We start from the raw sequence: 8217 nt of genomic DNA, 5'->3' as shown, positions 1-8217 counted from the left end.
TTGCCCAATCTTGGGAAATAATGAAATTAATGATTCGCAATTGCCCTACTCATGGTTTGAATTTATGGATGATCATACAAAACTTTTATGCTGGATTGAATATTGCTTCTAGAAATCTTTTAGATTCGGCCTTGGGAGGCACGTTTATGGAAATTACTTTAGGAGATGCTACAAAACTTCTTGATAATATTATGGCTAATTATTCTCAATGGCACACCGAAAGATCTACTAGTAAAAAAGTGCATGCTATAGAAGAAATTAATGTTTTGAGTGGAAAGATGGATGAACTTATGAAGTTGTTTGCTACTAAGAATACTCCTCTTGATCCCAATGATATGCCTTTGTCTACTTTGATTGAGAATAATAATGAATCTATGGATGTGAATTTTGTTGGTAGGAATAGTTTTGGAAACAATGCTTATAGTGGAAACTTTAATCCTAGACCGTTTCCTCTAATAATTATGGAAATTCCTACAATAATTCTTATGGTAATTTTAATAAGATGCCCTCTGATTTTGAGAATAGTGTGAAAGAATTTATGATCTCTCAAAAGAATTTTAATGCCTTGCTTGAAGAAAAATTGCTCAAAGTTGATGATTTGGCTAGGAACGTTGATAGACTCTCGCTTGATGTTGATTCTTTAAAAATTAGATCTACTTCTCCTAAGCATGATATCAATGAGTCTCTCAAAGCAATGAGAGTGTCCATTGATGAGTGCAAAGAAAGAACCGCTAGATTGCGTGCTAAGAAAGATTGCTTTATAAAGGCGTGTTCATCTAGTTTCAATGGAAATAATGATGAAGATCTTAAAGTTATTGTTGTGTCCCCTATAAGATCTTTGTTTTGCAATATGAATCTTAATAATAGTGGGACTGGAGATGAGTCAACTTTAGTTAAAAGGCGTCCCAAGAATTCGGAGTTTTTAGGTCTTGATGCTAAATTTGGTAAAAGTGGGATTGGAGAGGTCAAGACTTTAAATAGCATTGAACCCACTATCTTGGATTTCAAGGAATTTGATTATGATAATTGTTCTTTAGAAGGTTGTATTTCCTTGTTGCAATCCGTTGTGAATTCTCCTCATGCTTGTAGTCAAAATAAAGCTTTTACCAAACATATCATTGATGCCTTGATGCAATCTTTTGATGAAAACTTAATTTGGAAGTTTCTACACCTAGAAAACTTAATGATGAGTGGGAACCTACTATAAAGATTAAAATTAAAGATCATGAGTGTTATGCTTTATGTGATTTGCGTGCTAGTGTTTCCATGATTCCGAAAACTTTACGTGATATTCTAGGTTTTCATGATCTTGATGATTGCTCTTTAAATTTGCACCTTGCGGACTCCACCATTAAAAAGCCAATGGGAAGGATCAATGATGTTCTCATTGTTGCAAATAGAAATTTGGTGCCCGTAGATTTTATCGTTCTTGATATAGATTGCAATCTTTCTTGCCCTATTATTCTTGGTAGACCTTTCCTTAGAATGATTGTCGCGATTATTGATATGAAGGAAGGGAATATTAGATTCCAATTTCCATTAAGGAAAGGCATGGAACACTTTCTAAGAAATAAAATTAAATTACCTTATGAATTTATCATGCGTGCTACTTATGAATTGAGTGCCAAAGATGACACTACTTAGATCTATCCTCGCTTTTTTGCCTAGCTAGGGGCGTTAAACGATAGCGCTAGTTGGGAGGCAACCCAACTTTATTTGCATTTTTTGTTTTTGTTTCTGTTTAATAATAAATTTTGCATCTACCTTCTATTTAGATGTGTTTTTATGTTTTAATTAGTGTTTGTGCCATGTAGAACCTATAGGGTAACCTATGGTGATAGTTAATTTGATTTTGCTGAAAAACAGAAACTTTACACGCACGAAATTAGTTTTGTTAAATCACAGAAACGTGCTTTTGCGTTGATTCTTTCTGCTGTAGATAAATAGACAAATTTCCCAGGACTTCCTATTTTTATAGGATTTTAAGAGTTCCATAAGTTTTCGTGGGTTACAGATTGCTACAAACTGTTCTATTTTTGACAGATTCTTTTTTTCGTGTGTTGTTTGCTTATTTTGATGCATCTATGGCTAGTATTAAGTAGTACGAACCATAGAGTACTTGAAATACAGTAGGTTTAATGCCAATATAAATAAAGAATGAGTTATTTACAGTACCTCATGTGGTGGTTTTGCTTTCTTTCACTAACAGAGCTTATGAGATTTCCTGTTGAGTTTTGTGTTGTGAAGTTTTCAAGTTTTGGGTAAAGATTTGATGAACTATGGAATAAGGAGTGGCAAGAGTCTAAGATTGGGGATGCCCATGGCACCCCAAGATATTCAAGAATAGCCAAAATCATAAGCTTGGGGATGCCTCCGGAAGGCATCCCCTCTTTCGTCTTCGTTCATTGGTAACTTTACTTGGAGCTATATTTTTATTCGCCACATGATATGTGTTTTGCTTGGAGCGTCGTGCATGATATTAGTTTTTGCCTTTTAGTTTACCACAATCATCCTTGCTGTACACACCTTTTGGGAGAAGCCCACTTGATTAGAATTTATTAGAATACTCTATGTGCTTCACTTATATCTTTTGAGCTTGATAGTTTTTGCTCTAGTGCTTCACTTATATCTTTTAGAGCATGACGGTGGCTTAATTTTGTAGAAATTGTTGATCTCTCATGCTTCACTTATATTATTTTGAGAGTCTTTTAGAACAGCATGGTATTTGCTATGGTTATAAAATTGGTCCTAGAATGGTAGGCATCCAAGTTGGGTATAATAAAAACTATCATCGAAAGTTTGTTGGATGCTATGATCAATTTGATACTTGATAATTGTTTTGAGATATGGAGGTAGTGATATTAAAGTCATGCTAGTTGGGTGATTATGAATTTAAAGAATGCTTGTGTTGAAGTTTGAGATTCCCATAGCTTGCATGTATGGTGAACCGCTTTGTGATGAAGTTGGAGCACAATTTTATTTATTGATTGTCTTCCTTATGAGTGGCGGTCGGGGACGAGCAATGGTATTTTCCTACCAATCTATCCCCCTAGGAGCATGCGCGTAATACTTTGTTTTTGATAACTTGTAGATTTTTGCAATAAGTATATGAGTTCTTTTGACTAATGTTGAGTCCATGGATTATACGCACTCTTACCTTCCACCATTGCTAGCCTCTCTTGTACCGCGCAACCTTCGTCGGTACCATACACCCACCATATACCTTCCTCAAAAAAGCCACCATACCTACCTATTATGGAATTTCCATAGCCATTCCGAGGTATATTGCCATGTAACTTTCCACCGTTCCGTTTATATGACACACATCATCATTGTCATATTGCCATTGCATGATCATGTAGTTGACATCGTATTTGTGGCAATGCCACTTTGCATAAATTTTCATACATGTCACTCTTGATTCATTGCCCATCCCGGTACACCGCCGGAGGCATTCATATAGAGTCATATCTTGCTCTAGTTTTGAGTTGTATTCATGTGTTGTAAATTAATAAAAGTGTGATGATCATCATTATTAGAGCATTGTCCCCAAAAAGAAAAAAAAGAAAGGCCAAAAAGAAAAAAAAGAAAGGCCATAGAAAAAAAAGAAAAAAAAAGAAAAGCTAAAAGAAAAAAAAGGCCCAAAAAAAGAAAATAAATAAAAAGGGGGCAATGTTACTATCTCTTTTCCACACTTGTGCTTCAAGGTAGCACCATGTTCTTCATATAGTGAGTCTCATATGTTGTCACTTTCATATACTAGTTGGAATTTTTCATTACATAACTTGGCTTGCATATTCCTACGATGGGCTTCCTCAAAATGCCCTAGGTCTTCGTGAGCAAGCGAGTTGGATGCACACCCACTCAGTTTCTTTTGTTGAGCTTTCATACATTTATAGCTCTAGTGCATCCATTGCATGGCAATCCCTACTCACTCACATTGATATCTATTAGTGGGCATCTCCATAGCCCGTTGATACGCCTAGTTGATGTGAGACTATCTTCTCCTTTTTTGTCTTCTCCACAACCACCATTCTATTCTACATATAGTGCTATGTCCATGGCTCACGCTCATGTATTGCGTGAAAGTTGAAAAAGTTTGAGATTACTGAAGTATGAAACAATTGTGGCTTGTCATCGGGGTTGTGCATGATTAAGTACTTTGTGTGATGAAGATAGAGCAACAACCAGATTATATGATTTTGTAGGGATAACTTTGTTTAGCCATGTTATTTTGAGAAGACATGATTGCCTTGATTAGTATGCTTGAAGTATTACTATTTCTTATGTCAATATGAACTTTTATTTTGAATTATTTGGATCTGAACATTCATGCCACAATAAAGAAAATTACATTGAGAATTATGCTAGGTAGCATTTCACATCAAAAATTCTGTTTTTATCATTTAGCTACTCGAGGACGAGCAGGAATTAAGCTTGGGGATGCTTGATATGTCTCCAACGTATCTATAATTTTTTATTGTTCCATGCTATTATATTACCCGTTTTGGATGTTTGTGGGCTTTATTTTACACATTTATATCATTTTTGGGACTATCCTACTAACCGGAGGCCCAACCCGTATTGCTGTCTTTTTTGCCTATTTTAGTATTTCGAAGAAAAGGAATATCAAACGGAGTCCAAATGCAATGAAACCTTCGGGAGCGTGATTTTTGGAACGAACGTCATCCAGAGGACCTGGAGTGCAAGTCAAGAAGCAGCCGAGGTGGCCACGAGGGTGGAGGGCGCGCCCACCCTTACAGGGCGTGCCCCCCTATCTCGTGGGCCCCTCGGGCGGCCACCGACCAACTTCTTCCTCCTATATATACCCACGTACCCCGAGAATATCAGAACAAGGCACGAAAACCTAGTTCCCCCGCCGTCACCTTCTATATCCGCGAGATCCCATCTTGGAGCCTTCGCCGACACTCCGCCGGAGGGGGAATTGACCATGGAGGGCTTCTACATCAACACCATAGCCCCTCTGATGAGTTGTGAGTAGTTTACCACAGACCTTCGGGTCCATAGTTATTAGCTAGATGGCTTCTTCTCTCTTTTTGGATCTCAATACCATGTTCTCCTCGATCTTCATGGAGATCTATTCGATGTAACTCTATTTGCAGTGTGTTTGTCGAGATCCGATGAATTGTGGGTTTATGATCAAGTTTATCTATGAGAAATATTTGAGTTTCCTCTGAATTCTTTTATGTATGATTGAGTTATCTTTGCAAGTCTCTTTGAATTATCAGTTTGGTTTGGCCTACTAGATTGATCTTTCTTGCAATGGGAGAAGTGCTTAGCTTTGGGTTCAATCTTGAGGTGTCCTTTCCCAGTGACAGCAGGGGCAGCAAGGCACGTAATGTATTGTTGCCATCGAGGATAAAAAGATGGGGTTTATATCATATTGCATGAGTTTATCCCTCTACGTCATGTCATCTTTCTTAATGCGTTACTCTGTTCTTATGAACTTAATACTCTAGATGCATGCTGGATAGTGGTCGATGTGTGGAGTAATAGTAGTAGATTCAGGCAGGAGTCGGTCTACTTGTCGTGGACGTGATGCCTATATACACGATCATGCCTAGATAATCTCATAATTATTCGCTTTTCTATCAATTGCTCGACAGTAATTTGTTCACCCACTGTAATACTTATGCTATCTTGAGAGAAGCCACTAGTGAAACCTATGCCCCCTAGGTCTATCTTTTATCATATAAGCTTTCAATCTACTTTTATTTGCATCTTTACTTTTCCAATCTGTATTATAAAATACCAAAGATATATTTATCTTATCATATTATCTCTATCAGATCTCACTTTCGCAAGTGGCCGTGAAGGGATTAACAACCCATTTATTGCGTTGGTTGCGAGTTCTTTGTTTGTTTGTGTAGGTGCGTGGGACTTTTGAGGAGCCTCCTATTGGATTGATACCTTGGTTCTCAAAAACTGAGGGAAATACTTACGCTACTATTGTTGCATCACCCTTTCCTCTTCAAGGAAAACCATCGCAAGCGCAAGACATAGCAAGGCGCGGGTTGAAATTTTCGGACAAGCCTAACATGTACTGTACCAAATCAATTCGCACTACAAATGTCATTCAAAACTTTGAATTCATGTTATGTTCAATTAAAATATTTCGCTACGTGTATAATGCATGCAACCTACTACTCAAATGAACGTTTTAGTGCATTCCAAACGTATATACTAACGCTCAATATGGACTAAATTTGAAATCTTTTCTCTATTTGAATAAGATCTACAATAATGATTGTTGTGAAGTCAAAGCATTTGAATTCGTTTCTCTATTTTAATAAGATCTAAAATCATAATTATTTTCAAGTTGAACCATCGTTTGTGTATTATGTTCACAACACATCACATGATTAGTCTCGAGTTACATATGAACTATGTGTACTATATGAATTCGAACTCGACTTTTTGAATCCACTTTATGTTGATTTCAAATCACAATACATTTAAAGCTCTAGCTAGATTTTCATAATCTAAACCATGTCTCATATGTTTAATGTGTTTATGACATTATGTATGGTGCCTCGCCCCCTGCGCCTACAAGTATTTAGATGTGAGTTGCAAACACCGCCCATTACCACAAATTCAAATAAAATGTGAGAATGTTCGATATATAGTATTGTTTAGATTGTTTGATATTTAGTTGTAAGCTGCAAGCGCCACACATTATCACAAATTCCAAAAAAATGTGAGATTGTTCGATGTATAGTATGGTTTAGATTGTTCGACATTTAGCTGTGAGTTGCAAACGCCATGCATTATCACATTATGGTATAACTTGTGCAAAACCACAACACGCGTATCACCGCTATATTCATGCATGCATACGTTTAAAACACTATGATCTCCTATTCAAATATATGAATCCACTTTCATATCAAATTATGATCTTTGTTAGTCTCTTACACCCACACAATCCTCTAACCTTTGTAGGTACCACTAACTTTCTCTCGTGCATGAACATGCCCTCCTCGCCCTCCCCCTCCCTCAGCATTATATCCATCGCGCACATTCATTTTTTTCTTTAGGTTGTTCTCCCACAATCTCCACAACTCCTTTCCGACACACAGCGATCGATAAACCTCTCCAGCGATGTCTGCCTACAACATACACACGCACCTTCAATCTCCTCCTTTATGTGTCCTTGCCTCGTGTCTCTCATACGGTCCCACACGTGTAAACTCTCACCCCCTCTTTTCATCGATCTCACAACCGCACACTCCTCCTCCTATCTAGCTAGTAGCTGGGCCTCTCACACCACCTCCTAGCTCCATTCTCTCTGTCTATCCATCTCGTTGGGCCTTATTTGCCTCTAACAAATGGACGTACACCGACCGATCTCCCGCTATGCATATAGCTAGCTAGGTCCTTATAACTCATTTTCCCCATGCGGTGATCGATCTAACTCATTAGTTATGTCTCTCCCTTCCTCTGACAAACAAAATTGATCTACCGATCTAGTTAGGTTTGCTTACCAAACACATGGTTCCCCTTCATCATCCATGGATGCGTCCCAATAGATCTATCATGCACAGGCACACACAGAAAGAAATCCCCACTCTTATTGATAATATGGCAGTTCCACCCTCAGTTTGTCTAGTAGGCCTCTCCCACCATCTTCGAGAAGCAACTCCATCACACATCCAACACTCTACCCCTCTCCCTCCCTCTCTCTCTGTCCCATCCTATTTCCCGTCTTTCAGTTATGTATGGACGTTGACCGATCTCCCTCAAGACATAGTTGGGTCTCTCCTTCTCAACACATATACGAGTCGTTCTACCTCTATAGTTAGGACTCTGCCTACCCCTCCCCCCACCCCCGTCCCACACACGCACACTGATACATCGAGCGCTCTAGTCATGTCTCCCTGCCACACACAATCTTGACCTGTGCCCTCTGACGTTCCGGTAGGTCAGTCGCCCTATATCTTTGACTTGCACACACACACAATTTCGATGGCTCTGTTCATTGATCTCGCACCCACCCACTTGATCCTCTCTTCGACTCTATCGATATCTATGACCACTCCCTCTCTTCTCGTGGATCGCCCAACCCTCTATATATGATATGGATAGGCCTCCATTTTACACACATTGCATGCAAAATTTTGTTTCAGATGTCATCGACACATATTCCCACAAATACATTCACGAAATCACTCATGAACGCACACGCCATCTTTCTAG

Source organism: Triticum aestivum, chromosome 7B, assembly GCF_018294505.1.
Source record: "Triticum aestivum cultivar Chinese Spring chromosome 7B, IWGSC CS RefSeq v2.1, whole genome shotgun sequence".
NCBI lineage: Eukaryota > Viridiplantae > Streptophyta > Magnoliopsida > Poales > Poaceae > Triticum > Triticum aestivum.
Note: the sequence above shows the minus strand (reverse complement) of the source record.